Below are 19,457 nucleotides of genomic sequence, written 5' to 3' on the forward strand. Positions count from 1 at the left end.
ATGTGCATGCAAACACGCACATACGCAATGGTATCATTTAGTACTTAACTAAATGAAATATAACCATTTTTTTCCACGGGAAAGAACTTTACAAGGATTTCATAACACCATGTTTCATATTATAGTCCCAAGCCGAAAACTATTCAAATTCCCATCAAGTTATAAATGGATAAACAGATTTTATTATTCTCATAAAATGCAATGTTATTCAGCACAGTTGGAGGGACCTGTGGAGACTTGGGGCCATGTGAGCTGTGAATCTTTCAGACGTGCTGAATAGAGGAAAGGACATTGAGTACAGTCTCTGGGATTCTGCTTCATGGAGCACAGTGATAAAATCAGTAAATTGTCTGCAGAGAGCAACTGACTCCAAGCAGACTGAGTAAGACAAGCCGAGTGGATGGAAGGTCCACATGGCGGTTACCGTATAATGATACAGGAGATATATTTAATCATCAAACAGTATATATATATATGTATATATACACACACACACACACACACATATATGGATGGATTATATATATTGTACCTCAATTTAAGAAATAATTAGATTAGAAAAATGTATTTGAAGTTGGTTTAGTAGGAATGTATTTGAAGGAAAGTTCTGAAGCTCCAGTTCATGGCGACTATCCTGTAGGTAGGGACTACAATTCGGGGGCACCGGGCATCCAGGCCCACAACCTACTTCCCAGCAGGGTGTGGCGCTCCCCTGAAGACTGGATAGCTACCATGGAGGATTCACAGTCCGATATCAGCATGGAGCTGGCTCTCTGAGTCCGGAGACATTTGCAGGCTTAAGGAAACTACTTCCTCAAGAAGATATTCTGTTCCCCCGCTCTGGTGTCACCTAATTCCTTCTCAAAAAAAACTTACCAAGGCAACTATGGCTTCCTGCAGTCAGGGACAGCCAAGTCTGTTATGGGCACATACGTACTCCCCTCCCCTCAATTAGCTATTCTGCCAGCTGGCGAAGACATGCCCGGTGCAGTTGTGGGTCAGATCCACACCTCTCCAGCTGGTTCCCATGGAGACGATGCCCCACCATGAGCGTTGCTATGGTGGTCATGGCCAGGCTCCTCCCCAGCATCTCATCCGGGTGGAAGAAAATTTGTACGCTTGAGTATCTGGACGACGGGCAGACTTTCCGGCACCCACTACAAGTACATGTGTAATAATACCTCCTGCGTGGGGGCATGAACCACCCACCTAGCCTTACCATCATCACACTGGAAGACTCCAGCGGAAACCTTCTGGGACAGGACAGCTCTGAGGTTCGTGTTTGTGCCTGTCCTGGGAGAGACCATCCTACAGAGGAAAAAAATTTCCGCAAAAAGGAAGAACATTGCCCCGAGTTGCCCCCGGGGAGTGCCAAGAGAGCACTGCCTATCAGCACAGCTCCTCTCCCCAGCAAAATAAAAAGACCACTTGATGGAGAATATTTCACCCTTGAGATTCGTGGGCGTGAGCGCTTCGAGATGTTCCGAGGGCTGAATGAGGCCTTGGAATTAAAGGATGCCCGTGCTGCAGAGGAGTCAGGAGACAGCAGGGCTCACTCCAGCTACCTGAAGACCCAGAGGGGCCAGTCTACTTCCCGCCATAAAAAAAAACAGTGATTAAGAAAGTGGGGCCTGACTCAGACTGACAGCCTGTGGGTTCTGTCCCCATCACCAGCCTACCCCTCTCCTTTCTTGCCATTTTATAACTTTAGGGCTAGTTCTCAGAGCTGATGAAGCAATGCTGGTCCCTTCCACTGCCCTTTTTACCTTGTAGCTAGGGCTCAGCTCCCCCCACCCCCACCATGAGTACTGGTTCCTGGCCCAGGTTGGGGAATGGGGTTGGCCAGGTCTCTGCTGGCCCAGCGAAATCCTATCCAGCCAGTTGTTGGACCCTGGCACCTAAAGTGAAATTTCACCCTACCGCACACCCTGTGAGATTCTATCTTGGGCCCGCATAGGATCTATATCTTCCAAGACCCACTTTCCTTCCACTCTACAAAGCCTGTCTGCACTTATCCATTCCCCACCCCGTCTCCCTCCTTTCTTACCCCCTTTTATATACCAATTTCTTATTTTACAATAAAAATTTGTTATCAAAAAAAAAAAAAAAGAATGTATTTGAAGTTGGTTTAGTAAGAATCCATTATCCTCAGAACTGCTCTGTTTTGCCAGCTCAACCAAGAGGTAAACCCTGCTGACTTTGAATATCACTGCTTCTTAGCTGTTTGCTGGAGCAATTTTTATCTTTTGGCCAGTAGGAAATGAATATGCAGCCTTGCTGCGTTTGTGTCTCTGAGGTTCCTCTCCACATGTTCAATAGTGATGCATAGGGTAGGGACTGGTAATGTCTGCCAAGGCTAGTGTCTGGCTCAGCGGGAGGCCACGTGTTCGCATCTCTCTGCTTGGTGACCCTGCCTTCCTTTATAGCTTCTTTCTTTTATTTAGCAAAAATAATCTAATAACCAGCATGTCATTTTATATTTTCATATTCACACAGTAGATCTTTGCCTTTCAGTTGACCTTACGTGGGGTCGGCGAGTGCTTTTAGTTTGTGACGTTTAGAAAGAACCAAAGATTGAGGAGAGGGGAGCCCAGGAACACCCTCTCTGCTTGCTGTTGTTGTTGCTGTTCTGTGGATCTGTTCCCCCCACCCCTGCAATAGAATAGTTTATTTACCATAAGCCATTAATTGTTTTAAAGTCCATGATCTTTGTAAAAAGCCCACAAACCTCATTGTAAAGTAGATCGATTGCTCAACCAGAATGTAGATTCCAGTCAAGCACTTGAGATTTCCGTGTTTAAAGTAGACTCCGCACCTGCTGAGCGCCTTCTGAGGGGTTGTTTGTTCTCTCCTGGATACTAAGTGGTGGGTTGAAAGAATCAGTCAAGATGATCCAATTTTTGGTGAACACCTGCTATGAGCAACTCATTCCTAAAGGTCACTATTTTTACTATGAGTAGCGAAAACAGAGCCATTGATGGGAACCAGACAATAGGACACAATCAGCAGCTCTTCATACCCATGTCCCAGGTGAGCCACGGATTTTCAAAAACCAACAAACAAATAGATAAATAAATAAGACCATCTGAGCTTTGTGAATGTGACCCATGCCAGAGAGCCCCAAAGCAAAAATGGTGTAATTTGGAACTTTCATAGGTATTTCAAAGCGATGGCGCTCAACCTTCATATCTTATAGTCTGATCATATTTGTGAATTTCATAATGCTTGAAATTAAACATATACGGCAGATATATTGCTATCAGGACCCATGATGATAGCTTAGTGTCATTAACTGTAGGAAATGAGCAGGGAAATGATTTATTCTCATAGGACCGTACGTCTGTTATAGGGTATACAGGACACAGTGGTACCTTTGACCCAGTCCTTATGATGAGAGAACAGGGGGAGTTGATGTGTCTTTCATCTTTCATACCGAGGCTCTTTGACAGAAAACTGGAGAAGACAGGGTGCTTAGCCCATGGACTTATTTTCTCTCAAGAAAATGACAAGTTAAAAATGGGTTATTCCCTTTTATTGTAGCTTATGATACAAGGGAAAAGACAATTCTTGTTACTTAACAATAGTTGAAGCCAGGAGTCCTTGCCCTGTGTTTGGGCCCCAATTGCAAACATGCCTTCATTTTTGAGCTATTTATCGAGCTAGGTCATTTGTGTGTGTGTGTATGTGTGTGTGTGTGTGTGTGTGTGTGTGTGTGTGTGTAGATGTATTTATTAGACCTCTGGGTTTCCTTTTCTTTTTTCTTTTAGGCCTCATGGTTTTCTGTTGTGTCTAAATCACATCACTGACTCATTATTGATGCTTTTTTTTCAACTCCATTTATAAAGAGAGGGGCAGTAAAAATCATTATTTTATGAAATTTACCATGTTATTAAAGGCCATAAGGCAGCATTTCATTCAAATCATTATCAATAAATTTCATCCTTAAAATTTTCTCAGGCCTTAAAGTAAGCTTTTGCAGAATTATATATTTCCTTACGGTCCTATTTCATGGCTCAAATAGAGATAAGTTTTATTACCATGGTAGGAAGTCCAATTAGCAAAAGTAAGTTTGGAAGCAGAAAGTCTAACAATTCTATAACCCACATTCAGTCCTGTTTTTACAGGAAGTCGTGAGGAATGGATAGCAGTCAGTCAACTGAGGATGGTCAGGGGTTACTTTACAGAGGATCTCTCTGCAGCAAGCCCAGGCTCTCCAAGTTAAACTTCCTCCTGACCTCATAGGGTATTCACAGGGGAGGCATTTTTCTTTCATACAGAATCAACATTTCAAAGATTATCTCTGACACCTTCTTGGCAGGAATTGTGTGAGTTAGCCTGCTGCTGATGTGGTAGCTAACATCTTTTGTTTATTTTCTTCTTCTTCTTCTTCTTCTTCTTCTTCTTCTTCTTCTTCTTCTTCTTCTTCTTCTTCTTCTTCTTCTTCTTCTTCTTCTTCTTCTTCTTCTTCTTCTTCTTCTTCTTCTTCTTCTTCCTCCTCCTCCTCCTCCTCCTCCTCTTCCTCCTCTTCCTCCTCCTCCTCCTCCTCTTCCTCCTCCTCCTCCTCCTCCTCCTCCTCTTTCTTTTTAAGATGAACTTCATTGCAGTGCAGACCCTTGGTGCTTCTTGTCTTGCCTTACATGAAGGAAGTGATGGGCTGTGTTGATACTCTAGCAAGAACTTTTCACTCTAGCAAGAATCTCCTTTTATATACTATACAAATCATATCTAAGAGCAGTACCCCTGGAGACTTTGACACTTTTGATTTCTGAATTCAGTAGGGCCCTTACTAACTAGCCTTTGAGGTTGTTCTGTCATGCTTTATCGACTACTATTCTCACCATATTTGTATTACTTATATATAATCTAAAGCATGAGTAGATTGGGAAACATCCCCACCTCCAACATTCCATATGCATTCTTGGTTCCACACCATGTTTTTAATAAAAATGCTTCCTCATGTTAAGGTGTTTCTCAAACACTTCCTTATTCAGAGAGCATGTCAAACATGGCTAGACAGAAAAATAGGTATTTTCTTAATTTCGACCTAGCGTCCCATGGTATAGCATTGTAAAAAAAATTCAATACAGTCAAGTAGTTTTACAGATCTCTTTTTTTTTTTTTTTTTGTATCCTGTATCCCTTTAGGAATTCCATAATAATTTGCACTTACTGAATGTTTGTTGACATATTATTCCTTATGATTTTTAATACATTTATGTTTTCTTCCATATTTGTTACTGGGATTGAAGGTACAGGGTGTGTCTTTATTTTTATGGACTCCCTAAAGCCGAAGGGAGTCCATCTGCTGTGCTAAGAAGGAATGAAAGCACAGGATGTAAATTAAGGGAGGCATTTGTGAATAGGGTTAGCCTTTCTCTCCACAGACTTGATTGCACAAACACAGCAAGATGTGACCAGCATTTTGGCTCTACTGGGAGCAGATTTGCTTGAGTTACTCAGAGGGCTCTTAATTTTGGTGAACATGTGCCTCACTGTTTTTGTCTATTTGTATGTGTGCAGATGTTATTTAATATCCAGATGGAACTGGTTTTAGGGCCCCAGAAGGGATCAATCTGTAGCTGCTCAACTCTGTTGTATAAGATGGTATAATACACTGAACTCAAACCCTCCCACATCCTTCAGACCATCTCTAGGTTACATATGATACTTCATGCGATGTTAATGCTATGTAAGTAGTTACAGGACATTGTTTAGGGAGTAGTGGCCAGATAAAAATGTTTAGTATAATTTATATACTATATGTAAATATATATAATATATAAAAATATATATAATATATAAAAATATTTATATATTTTATATACTGTATATAAATATATAATATATAAAAATATTTATATATTTTATATGCTATATAAAATATATAATATATAAAATATTTATATATTTTATATGCTATATAAAAAATATATATATTTATATAAAATATTTAGTTTATGTTTAGTATAAGACAATTTTGTTTCTTGAATATTTTTACTCTGTGGTTATGTAGAGTCAGCTATTAACCTTAAGAACAATTTCTGAGTTGACCATATCAGAAAACTGGACTTGCAGACAACATGTCTAAAATTGGTCATAAAATTGCCTTCCTGTATTTTCCTGACTGAGCATCCCTGAGACACTATCTTTCTTGCTCCCAACTCTAAGCTACCTCTTTCCCCCTTTCCTGGGAGATCAGACATTCTGGGGCTTTTGCCCAGTCCAACTTTACCTTTTCCAAGAGGCAAAGAGTTTAGCAGAATCTTGAGTTGAAGTTCCATGGGAGTATGTGGACTTGGGGCCTACAATTTTTATTATTTTTTTTCCTATGTTATAAGTTGGCCTGGGTTTTTAAACTGAATTTTATATTATCTTTGTGGGGAAAATAATTTTAAAATAAAAATAACCAACTTGAACCACATTTTTTTAATTTTTGGCAACATGATGAATTAGTATACTTTTACCTTAGTTTTAAACTTATCAAAGAACAAATATAAAAAAAAAAACCTTCCTTGCTCTTTCTTTAAATTAGGATTAATATATAGTTTTTTTTACTTATGTCATTATTCAGATATACTATATGCTAATGTTTCAATAGATCTCTTTCCACGTTAGTACAATTAAATTCGAATTATAACTTATCTATCTCATAATTGATGGACATTTTAGTTTTTACAAATCGGGCATTGTGGCCTTTTTATATAAGAAAGTATTGAGCCTTTTGATTAGTTACCGGTAGGAATACATAAAAGATAATGAAGGCCAAGGCTTCACATATCAAGGTGTTCACAATACTGTGTACAGCAGAAAAGCAAAGTGAGAACTGAATTCCACTGCTACAAACCGTTTAATGAACAATGGCAAAAATAACTATAATTGTAAGGTAGAAACATACAGATTTGCAATAAGACATCAATAGCAAATATTGGGTGTATCTTGTCTGCAAAATGGACATGTATCTAGGTGAAGGGAAGGTGGCATGCAGACATTCAAACAGAGGCGAGGGAATTAACTATGCTGGCTCTACGAATTTTTCAAAATCTCTCTTAAATAATTGGACTTGATGTTCAACAAGTTCCTCCTAGAGCAGTAATGTGGATGCATGCCAGCAGAGCGTCAGGGTGTGGCAGGAGAGGAGACTAAAGGTGAACACCTGTATCCTCCTTGGCAGCCTGAAGGAAGGGTGTTGGCAGAGAAAGGCTGGACGCCCATCCCTACCTGAGCATCATGTAAGGAACAGGGCATGAGAGAGGTGAGCAGGATTTACAAACATGTAGATCCTCGGTAGAAGAGAAGAGTATGCTCTTTAACTATTCTGTTAAGAGTTTGCTCAGCTGCCTCGTGGGGCTTTTCTCCCTTACCCTCGGGAAGACTTTCATGACCCTCCACACATTGTCACCATTCTTTGTCCTTGTCTACCTCACCGTTCACCTCCACTGGTGAACCAGGCATTGTTGACTCTAACAGAGGGCATGGATTTCCATCTTCTCTATACCCCCCCCCCCCAAGGTAGCTGCCAAGATTTTTAGCTTTGCCTGCCCCATTGTCTCTCGAACTCTAATACAATAGCCATTTTGCTTCTTTCCAAGCCGTTTCAACTTTTGACACTAGGAATAATAAGAACCCACAAAAGGGAACCCCAACACCTGGCAAGAAAGACAAGTTAAAAACAGACTTCTTTCCATTTGTATCCCGCAGAGTAAAAAATGTCACTTACCATGTGGCACCTACTTGTTGTGTGTTCCTTTCTTACCCTTATTGCAAACTGGATATTTTTAAAGCCCCATATAAGAAACAGATGGGCATTAAAACATAGTTAAATTTTTAGGAAGACAATAAATGCATCTCATGGTGCCTAATTCTTTACAATAGCACAGTTTCTCAGACTTTGGACTGCCGTTTCAGTTGACTATGGTTCAAGATGGGTGTCACACTGAATGCGCCTGCGCCCTCTGCACACAGAACAAAGTTGTTTTGTTCTTCTGTGCCCCCTGACTGTTCACTGAGCTTTTAAATTAATGGTGCAAGAACAAACTCATTCTATGAGACTGAGGTCATCTGTTATCAGAACTGTTATTAGGTGGAGACAGAGGCCTCCTGGCTGATGTGAGCACACAGATGCAAGGAAGGGAGGCTGGGCTGGCTGTGGACCCTTCGGAGACTTTGGGCTTGATTTACATACACAGTTCTAATTCATACATTTTTTTACCTCAAGAATCTCCTGAAGATGGATTGACATAGATCTTTTTTTTTTTTCCAGAAACGGATAGCATCCAGAAAAATCCTGTCCGTTATTTAATGATTCAGTACCAAATCCTGGGTATTGTGAAAAAAATATTATTTCTCAGCTTGGTCTGATTATGAAAGGCAAGGATCTCATCTTCAGGACTTTCTGGGTATTGATACTTTGATGTTTGCAGATGTAATGCATTCATCAGTGGGACGTTATGACTTCTCAACGTGTTTTAGTGTTTAAAGCCTCATAAAAAGAAAAGGCAAGGCTAACATAATTTCATGATAGGAAAAAAAATGAAGAAGAGGAATTCTTCTAAAATGATGTTTTCAGCTCTAGAAGAAAGTAAAAATATGGAAGCAGAACTTACTATGTAACCCAAATGCACCCCAGATTCAAATTTAGAAAAGAGGAGCTCACTTTCCATGTTAGAAAGGACTGTTTCTAAACCCAGTATGGAAATCAGTAAAACCCCCACCCCCAGATGTCACTTATGATGACCCGTGTTAAACTTCCGCAGCTGAATTCTGTTACTCAGTGCAGACATAAATTATTAAACACGTTAGGGGAATTGCATTAAGTTTTCTATAACCGTGTCTCTCACAACCTGACTCGGTGGGCACAGGAAATCTTTATATTTTTCTCTTTTGTTTCTCTGCAGAGGATTAAATAACCATGCACTCAAAAGTCAGTTATTTCTGTATAAAGTAAAATTTAAAAACTAGTTTCTCGCTGTCCTTTCTGTTTCTTCCTTTGGCTTTTAAAGGAGTTGTTGAGCTTAAACCCTTTACTGTAATAACTACTAATTTAAACTAATTACTGAACAGTACCAAAGTAACTATAATTGTAAGGTAGAAACACACAGGCTTGCAATAGGGCATCAATACTAAATATTAGGTTTGCCTCATTTGCAATAATTTTTTTTCAAAGGAAAAAATCTTGTATTTTAAGGCTGAATCAAATGTGATCAATTTGTTTTGCACATTATTTTTCAGTGTGTAGAAATAGTTTTTATTTTAACAACTGCTCAACAGATTATTAAAAAAACTCTCCCACCACAAAAAAGGAAAGGGACAGTTACTCCCCCCCCCCCGCCCCGTTTTTTAATAAATGAGATATTGGCTTTAGGAACAATTGATTGACAGCCATGTGGAGGAAAACCATAATTCAGTTCTTCTGTCTCCAAATCCTTTCTCCTCATTCCTTCCTTCTCTTTAGACACAAATTCCCAAAGAACCTGTCAATATTAGGGCAAGGCTGGATAATACATGGGAATGGTCAATAGGCTTTTGGCACAAGTTTTTTTCTCATTTAAGCACAAAGTACTCCAGGACTTAGCATCAGACATCCCCAGATACTCCTTAAGATTTTAGGCTCTTCATAAGTAAGAAAGCCTGCATTTAGGGCAAGGGTGGAGGCCACCTCGGTAGGTAGAAGCTTTGCTTTTCTCCATATCCCAGAGCCCATAAAAACTCGTTCCTTTTAGTTTTTTCCCCAGGCTCAGGCTAAGGAAACGTGTCCTCCCAGGAGGGAGAATCTTGCCTTTCGCTGCTGCAATCATTTTAAGAGCAGAGCCACAAGGTAGGGAGGGAGGGAGGAGATGAATTAAGCGGTGAAAACATTTCTTCCCCCCATGATGGCATTCTTAGCCAAAGGGGCTTATGCAAGCCAGAAAGCAGTGGGAGTCGACATGGCAAACGTCATCCTCACTCATGAAAACCATATTCAGAAAAGGGCTTCCCTTGACTTCCCACGTAATGCAGCAGGTCACAGGAGCATTCCCTGACCTTGGTCATTTCTGTTCACTGTTCGAAACCATGAAACAGGTGGTAGGCCCAGCTTCGACGCCGGGCCTTTGCCTCCAGGGAAAAACTTAGATATGGACATGAGCGTGGCATATGGATGTCAACAGGTCAGTTTTGATGGACCAAAAACTCACAATAGGGAGTGCGTTTAGGGGCTGGACACTGACAATGTTTTATATGCCTTCTGAATGTAAATTTGGTATATTGAGAAAGATGAATTTACAATACACTCTTTTATTTTTTTTTCAATCTGCCAAGATAGAACATATTTGTCTCTGGAAAAGTCATTTTCAGTGTATTACTCATTGGAGGAACTGAACCATAGTCCAATACTTTTATTAGCGTGTGAAATCCTTGCCCGTGTCGAAGATGCTTTTAAAATGCTTCTTTCAAGTTACATTTACTTACGCTTTGTTCAATAGTTTTGCTATGTGAGCTAAAAAGTAGACCTTGTCTTTGCCTGGAAGTTGGAGTTAGGGCAGTAAGATAGTCCATTGAACATAGCAGAATATTCGGTGGGAAAGTGTAATAAAAATTAAACTATCAAGTTAGTGTTTTCAATTGTCTTGGCCTTCCTGGCTAAGGTCTAACCTTTACCATCCCTCTGCTTCTAGGTCTGAGGGACAGATACATTGACTGCAGTTTCTTCCCTTCTGCCCCTCCCCCTCCTCCCTTGAATCTTAAGATTCTTTTAAGGCAGGCAGTTCAAAGACCAGCCCCAGTGAAAAGCACTGTGTCTTTTTGGGCCTGGCGAAACGCGTCCTGCAGCCCATGGGCATTGTGTGAGGCTCTCTGTGACCTCATCTTGCAGAATCAGAAATGAAAAGGGACCCTTCTGTTCTGAATTTGCCTGAGCTATGCAGTCAGCACCCTGTGTGACAAAAAGCCAGTGGGCATCCATCAGGGGACCAGTCCTCCGAAAAGAAGCACAAAGTCTTTCAAGAGAAGCTTGTCCTTGTCTTACCTCATTTCAGGAGAGCAGACCTGGAATACGGTCTTCTGGAATATAGTCATAGACTGTTGTTTCTCCTTTAAATAGATTGAAAGTAGGGATATTGACTGCTCGTCATTGGCAGAGCTGGGGGGCGGAATCATAGATGAAAACAGTTACCCCCCCCCCACCTTCCCAACTGGGTTAACTGCTTTTTATTTTTAGTATAGTCTGACTAAGTAGAAAAATATGCGTCACTACCTCCATTTCTCCCCCTAGCAACTAACCATCTTTATTCACAGCTTGTGGAATTTGGCACATTTTCAGGGTTAACTCTCCCCCTGCCCCCCCGCCTTTGTTTTATTGTTGCATCATATTTTAATGAGCTGTGAAGAAAAAAAGTTGCCTCAAAATAGCTAACCATATTTATATATATATATAAATCAGCAGGAAGGTGAAATTTTGTGGTGACAGGGACACCATGAGAAGATGATTAAATATAAATCTTCAGAATAACATATCAAATCTAAAATGTAAATCATCAGTATCTTAGAAAATAAAGGCATAAAGAAATGTGGGTGGAAGAATACAATTTTTTTTTTCTGAAAGCTAAAGGACCAGAATTAGATATCACGATATGAATGAGTGCCCATTATTGATTATGGAAGTAATCTTAACTGTATTTAGATACAGTTCAGAACAGAACTTTTTCAGCAGAGGCTGTCCTTGCCAGCATAGTCATGAGCATGTACAATGTACCAGAATATTAATGATAGTTCTTCTGATTCAGTTCACAGATATTTAATAATATATAATTATTAAATGCCATTACATGGGCACTGGAATCCTTTCATTTTTAATACAAGGAAAATTTATAAATTATTGACTTCATGACCCCAACTGGCTTTTTGATTTCTGCTAAACCAGGACGTTTTCGACCCAGATGTTCTTTATGTCTTTTGTGAAGGAAGCTGGACTTAAGCAGAGCTGACATTCTGCTGGCTTGGATAAGGAACCACCTCATTCCAAGACATTTTCTCTAGGAAACGATTTCCTTTCCTTATAAATCTTGCTGTGTTCCTTGGATGTTGTGTAGATGTAAAACATGATTTACTGAGAGCTACGAATGATTGCTTTTGGGAAAGATGAAAAAGGTAGAAGATGGTGTTTGGAGAATACTCATTGACTTTGCTTATCTTTGGGCTTCTTAATAAGTGAGAATTTCTTTGAGCCTCTATTCTCTGAGAGCAAGAAGGAGAGAGCTGAAATCTGGCAGGAATAGTGGCCCAGAGGAGCTTATGAACCTTCCAGAAACAATTAGGATCCTGGATCTTGGGGAGGTAAGCATGTGGCAGTGTCAGGGTGCTGTGGAGGTATTTTTGAAGTCTTGCTATGCTAGGAAACCTGACATTTAGTTACTGACAGCATTTCTCTTTCACAAGCTGGACTGTTCTCCTCACCAGTGTCTACGGTACAGTAGAATGTGAACCTGCCCTGTACTTTCAAACTCACAGTGAAGGAATGCATGACACACACTCGACAAAGACCATGCAAACTATTTTCATTCTTGAATATGCTAATTCGTCAATTTTTAACTGAGTGGACTCTTCACTCGGGGAACAAATTTGGGTAGAATGGAAGATCTAGATGATGGGGAGCACTGTGCTGACTCATCCGCTTCAGTTCCTCATCAAACGTATGTGTGCCTTGTCAGAGCTCCATGCTCGCCAAATAGTTTCACTGTCTCGTAGCTGTTGGCATTTGTCATTAGAATCATGAGTTCTGGCTGACCTTGACTATCAACTTCATTGTCTTCTCATATAGCATGTCTTATGTTTGAAGAAGTGTTGTAATCAGACAGCAGGTGACAGCCTCTTTTTACCACCACTGTTCGACAACCCCGAGGACTTGAGAAATATTAATCACTGGTTTCATTTGTGATGGAGCCCATAATATATCTGTCATACTGTAGAGACTGGGAGACAATACACTTGATTTTCAGGAACATTAGAGTCTGTTATTGTTGAGAGATGAGGAAATTGCCAGGTTGCTTGGAATGGAGAAAATTGAAAAGCTCACTGAGTTGAGGAAATTGAGAAGTTCATAGGTTTTCCCATTATCCTATTAGGACTGAGAGTTAGAGAGAAACTTCACCTGAAACCTTCTGTCCTGATTCTGTGTCTGCCTGAGTTCAAATGTACCTGGTGATTTATATTGCTGTTTATTGAAAGTGAGCAGGTACACGTGATATATCATTGCTGGTAGGAGATGAATGTTTCTAATAGCCGGCTTCAGTGAGTTTATTAGATCATTCTGTAGAAGTTACAGACTATTTCTAGGGGATCTGTAAGATATAACACTTAAATATAAAATTCTAAAGCTGACATGGTCACTAAAAGGAAAACGTAACATTCTTAGAAAAAAAAGAAAATAAATAAATTGAAGGAGAGTATTAGAAAGAGTAGGAATGTTCCATGTGAAAAACAGAAAGCCAAACAGAGCCTTTAGTGATAGAGACGAAATGGTCCATAAAGGAAACAGAATAGAAAGTAAAACTCCCATTCAACGTCACCAGATATGGTGGCTGGGTCATCCAGACCACCTAGGCTATCGTGTCCTGGCTCTGAAACAGACAAGGTGGAGAAGCCCAAGGGTTTGTAGACCTAGGGTTGGGGGTAGCAGGACAAAGTCACCAGGAAGTGTATCTTGGCCCAGAGTCGTGCAAAGCCGCCAGCTGTGCAGTGCCCTGTTCTCTCTGATGTCCTTCCTTGGCTGAGGCATCAGGTAGTAGCTAGAAAACCATGTGCCTGGAGCGCCAGGGCAGGGTTCCAGCATGAGGTCACAGTTCGAATCAAAAGAATCTGAGGGCTCCTTGCCAAGCTTCAGGATTCTGTTATTGTTTTGGCCACACCTAACTTCTCCCTCATATTCGGTGTCCTGATGATTTTCATGAATATCCCTTAGTTCACGCAGCCGAGGATTTGAGCTTACAAAATATACTTAGCTATGACAGCCTTTTGAAGAGGAAATGTGATGAAACTCAAGAGTAGTCTATTTTAGAGGGAAACATAAAGAATGAGATTCTTCTGAAAGTGCTATCCTATAAGGCCATGGACACCATAAATCTCTGAAGAATGAGCTAACAGTTGGCAGTGAACACAAACACCTGTGGGGCTCTCTCTGCTGTGACCCTAGCAGGTAGCATAGTTTATACACAGTGCAATAGTAAGAAAACAAGAGACAAATAAAGGACCGTAAGAGGCCAAGGCTATGTCTTCATGAATGAAGTACTTACTTATTCTATAAATGTTATGACTACAGAGTTCAGATCATTAGCACCCCCATTAAAAAAAAAATAAAAAAGCTAGTGGACTTGGCAGCCTGCCTATAATCCCACAGGAGGCAAACCCAATAATAGGGAAGAAAGTTAGATAAGGGGAAGATTGGAAGGAACCAGAAAAAGCATCTAAATGAGAAAAATTGAAGCTTACACCACAAATGGTAAGGAAAGGTGTAAGAGAAGCTTGAGAATTAGAGAGAGGGAAATTCAACACATAAGAAGAAGAAATGGGCTTCCTAGAAATAAGAAGCAAGAGGAAAGGGTTTGGGAGACCTCAGTGGCAAGGAGGCCTGTCTTGGCTCTATTGGTGGCTTTCAATGCAGAACTGGAAATGAGCCAGATGTCAGACATCTGAGACTGAATTCAGAAATGTTGTTGCAAATGGAACTGAAGTCACGAACAGTGTGGAAATTGTATGGAGAAAAAGAAATGAGACTTTTAGTATGAACTGTTAGAATATGGAGAGGAAGAAAGAAGGGATCAACCAGTGAAGGCAGTGAGAAAAGATGGATGAAGGAGAAACCGAGAGAAGCCAACAAAGGCAAGAATGGGAAATCAAACAGGTGGGCTTAAGAAAGTCCCAAGATGAACCCAGGAGGATGCTAACCCAAGAGATCCAAACAGATTAAAATATTACTTTCTAAATATGGAGGAAGTGCAACAACAAGATAAGGAGCAAGGAAAAGTTGGTGTCTCAAAGTGACTTCATAAGCTTCTTCATTTTCCCCTCCCGGGTGATTGCAGTGTCTCTCTGTCCAGATGGACACGATTTGCACACAGCGGTTCATTCTTAGGGACAGACTTGAACTAGAAATAATTCTATCAGCTCGGACCAGGCTTCATTACAGAACGGAGAAGAAGGGGGCAAATATCGATGGAGCTTTAGTTGCATCTGAAATGCTGTCCTACGTAGCACAGCCTTTTCCTCTGTCCGACTTTGGAACTGTTTTTCATATATAAAGATAAGGGTGTGATTGAGTAGTATGTAAACATTTGATCCTTATTGTTTGGTGCCTGGGGTTATAAAAGTAACTGCAATAAATTAGATCAAATAGTTCCGTTTTTTCAAACAATAGTAACTATATATGCTTCTGTTAATCTAGTACGGTAACATTGTAGAAAATAGGGCAGTTACTACATATATAAAAGCATATACAAAGATAGTATATACTATAATAGGCATCACATATATGTATATGTGTCTGTATTATATATAGATAAAACTATGCATACACAATACATACATGCATATCTTTGGTATTTTCATGACTTCCTCCTTAAAGTAATAGTATTATTTTTCCTTCATAGGAGAGCTGCCCCAGTGTGTGCAAAATCTGTTCAATGTTCAAGTTGAATGGATTCAAGAACTGGGCTGAGAATTGGACTTGGAGCAGTGTGTTTATAAGCCTGGTGTTCTCCAGCCCAGTGTCATGATGTGAAAGTGATAGGCAGAGAGAGGGGTCTAGCCCCAGCTAGCCAGGCGGGTAGGAACAGGTCTGCATCTACCGTGGCTGTGTCTTTCCCTCCACAAGATGCCTTAATAGGTACCTTGTATTTTGAATTAGTGTTAGAGAATCTGCTATCCAGTGTTTATCATTAAAATGTGTGGTCATTAGCATCCTTTAGGATAATATACTTTGAATTTTATTGTAATCTATGTTATGATTTTTTTTTGTAGTCTTATACTCTTTGTGAGTATAGAGTGGTGTGTTACCAGGACAAATGAGCTTGTGAAAAGTAGATCCTGACTGCTCTCCTATAAGGAAGCATCTGTGCATAATGGAAGGAGGAGCATTATGCATTCCAGTACATTCTAGTTCATTCCAGTGCATTCTAGTGCATTCTGGTACATTCCAGTGCATTCTGGTGCATTCCAGTGCATTCTGGTGCATTCCAGTTCATTCTGGTGCATTCCAGTGCATTCTAGTGGATTCTGGTGCATTCTAATATATTCCAGTACATTCTGGTGCATTCTGATGCATTCCAGTAGATTCTCGTACATTTCAGCACAGTTCTACAGACCCAGTCCTAGATACCTTTGAGTGAATTATTGCTGTTAGAATCTTGAATGTCCTGATTCTTGGCCTAGGACTAAGCCTGCTCTGTTAGGGACCATAGTGCAGTTGTAACTCAGTTATAATTTTAAATTGTTCTTTTTATCTTAAGCTTAATACAGAAGAGTGATCCCTGGCAGTGACCCTTGCAAACAGACAGACATTGAATAGTTCATATCTAATACAAGTTTAAATTTATTGTACATATTTATGTTAAAAATGGACAAATATCATATCCTGGAAAGAATATTTTTATTTTTGATAATCATATAGAGATAACAAAAATACAAATTTGAGTTAAATAACATAAATTTGTTTTTTAAACTATGTTTGGAATATTTTTGTTTGTAGTTCAGTATTGTCTTTTTAAAATTAAGGCCCTAAGTAAGATGGTCCATTATAATTCATAAATTTGACCATTTAAATCAAATACTTCATGATTAAATAATAGCATTTAGTAGTCTGATGTTGTATATCATCACATTTATTGCTTAATTGTGTTTCTGTATGTAATATGTGTGCTTGTACATGATGTGAATGGTACATGCCCACATGTGTGTAGGTATGCATGCCTATGTATGAGTGTGGTCAGAAGTGAAATTGGGTACCCTTCCCTATCATTTTTACTCTAATTTCCCCAGAATTAATAATTTCCCTGCAATTGGAGCTGGACTTGCAGGCAGCAATTTACAGCCATCTTCTTATTTCTACTCCTCCACGGGGCTGGAGTTACAGGCATTCATGACTGTACATTTTTTTTAAGGTGTATTTTAGTGACTTGAACTTAGTTAGATCCCCATTCTTGTGACATTTATGTTTTTAGCCACTGAGAAACCTCCTCATCAAATTTATTTTATATGAAAAAAGCCCTCTATATATGTCAACATTTATTTTGTCTGATCTCTAAATGTAGTATAATCAGCAATATTTATTGAAGTAATTATCATTTCATAAAGTAGTTTTTATGTATTCTTTTTGTTCCTCCAAAATACCTCACAAGCAACTTTAGGGAGGAGCTGTTTATTTTGGCTGCAAATCATGAAAAGGAAGGCAGGGTAACAGGAACCCAGTGGAAGGTAGAGCAAGAGGCAATTGCTTTTGCTCTGAACAGATGAAGAAGCAGAGGCAGGATACAAAAGGCCCGTGACCTAACCTACTACCTGTAGTTAGGTCTTAGGCCTCCAACAGTTTCACAATTCCTCATAACAGCACCACCTGCTGGACACCAAGTGTTCAGACGCCCGAGCCTATGGGGTATACTTTACATTGCTTCAGTAGTTAAACACTGTTATACGTTGTCTTCCTCTAAAAGAAGTAGAGCAGGCTGTGATTGTTTTTATTCTTTCCAATATGGCTGAGTAATAAGTTTCTTTCTCTATAGAAACACATACCCACCAGTCCATCTATTGTATCCATTTTCTAATACCATTCTTCCACCCCTACATAGAAACCTGAAAACAATCAAAACACAAACCTACTTTTCTTTCAGCAAATAACAAATTGTTCTAAATTTATATTTTTTATCTTCCCACAAATATGTACCACACTTCCAAAGATGTAATTTATACTCTATTAAATATCTAAATTAATGGAAGACTTTTCTATTTTTATATCTCTAAACCATCACACCCAGGATATTTATTAATTATTATCTATAGTATACAGCCATATTGCAAGCACATATTTCAGCATATATGGTGTGTATGTATGTGTTTGTATATACACACATATTTGAATATATGATTTTTGAGATTGAGTCTTACTATGGTGTCCAGACTTTCTTTAAGCTAATAACAACCTTTATGTCTTAAACTTTCCTATTCTGGGATTAAAAGTATGCCCAGTTTCAGATACTAACTTTTCTATTTATATAACACTAATTATACTCTGTGGGGTTCTTTTTATGTGAGGGAGTTATAGTTCAGTTGCTACAATGTTCTTACAAGCATAAAGATCTTCGTTCCATTCCCAGCACTGCTAATTAATGGTATTACTCACATTTTTACAGTGGTTTTCCTTTTGAGAACTCAGTGTCATCCTTTGCACTAGATGTCCTGATCAACTTACCTAAGCATAATAAACCGCTCAAGCAGGTAAACACAAGACACAACTAGAGTCTCGCACCAAAAATACAGACTGCCCATTAGCTTTAGGGGTCCAAGCATTGAGAATGCCTCCAAAGGAAGCTGGAGACCTCAAACCATAAGAAACTGGCATGACACACAGTGAAATTAGGATTTTATTTAGGAATTGCCAGCATCCTTCAGTCAGATCTGCAATCAGAGCTTTCCAAAAACCACATTAAAAATTAAAACCCGTCTTCTTCGCACTTGCCAAAGGCAAGAGCTGATGTGAACCAAACCATTTCTTGCTCTTTGCTGTTCCTTGTGGAGCTGCCAGACTTCTCTTATGGATTGTTCTAACAGGCTGCCCTAGTCACCGTGATCCATTTGTGGTGGCAAGGGTTAGGCACACGCAGTGCTTATGCACTCAGCAGTGGTAAGCAGTCTTTCTAGATCACCCCTATTTCCAGAGTGCTCTGACATCAGAGATCATTTGGCGTTCAGAAGAGTATCTACAACAATGTAGGCCGGTTAACTTTCTATTCCAACTTTCTATATTTCATCCCATGTGATTGTGCCTGGACCGCATTACATCACAGAAACTTTAGAAACTAGGTGCTGCTGTTGCTGTTGTTGTTGATGATTTTCTTTTCTTCTAGTGTATTGTTTTTGGACACCGCAGGCAGAGTACTCTCTTCCGCACTTGCTCATTGCGCATGTGTATTGCAGGTGTGGCCGCAGGCAGAGTACTCCCTTCCGCACTTGCTCATTGCGCATGTGTATTGCAGGTGTGGCCGCAGGCAGAGTACTCCCTTCCGCACTTGCTCATTGCGCATGTGTATTGCAGGTGTGGCCGCAGGCAGAGTACTCCCTTCCGCACTTGCTCATTGCGCATGTGTATTGCAGGTGTGGCTGGCACTGGGAATTCCGATTTCTGCTCTAGAGATAAAAATGTCTTCAAATGTTAGATTTGGATAGGTGGTGCTTAACGAATTTTTTTAAAATTTTACCTTGCTAATAGAAAATACTGAA

At 39.8% G+C, this 19,457-nt stretch overlaps 1 protein-coding gene and 1 pseudogene across 4 annotated transcripts in view; both read left to right on the forward strand.

Moving 5' to 3' along the window:
• Positions 1 to 19,457, forward strand: part of ADGRG6 (adhesion G protein-coupled receptor G6) — a 131,901-nt gene that overhangs the window by 20,541 nt on the left and 91,903 nt on the right. The gene's annotated exons all lie outside the window — the stretch shown is intronic.
• LOC308439765 (cellular tumor antigen p53-like) lies at positions 589 to 1,645 on the forward strand (annotated as a pseudogene). Its single transcript has one exon. The product of its transcript is annotated as a cellular tumor antigen p53-like (transcript).

The sequence above is a fragment of the Micromys minutus genome (genome assembly GCF_963924665.1).
Source record: "Micromys minutus genome assembly, chromosome: 30".
NCBI lineage: Eukaryota > Metazoa > Chordata > Mammalia > Rodentia > Muridae > Micromys > Micromys minutus.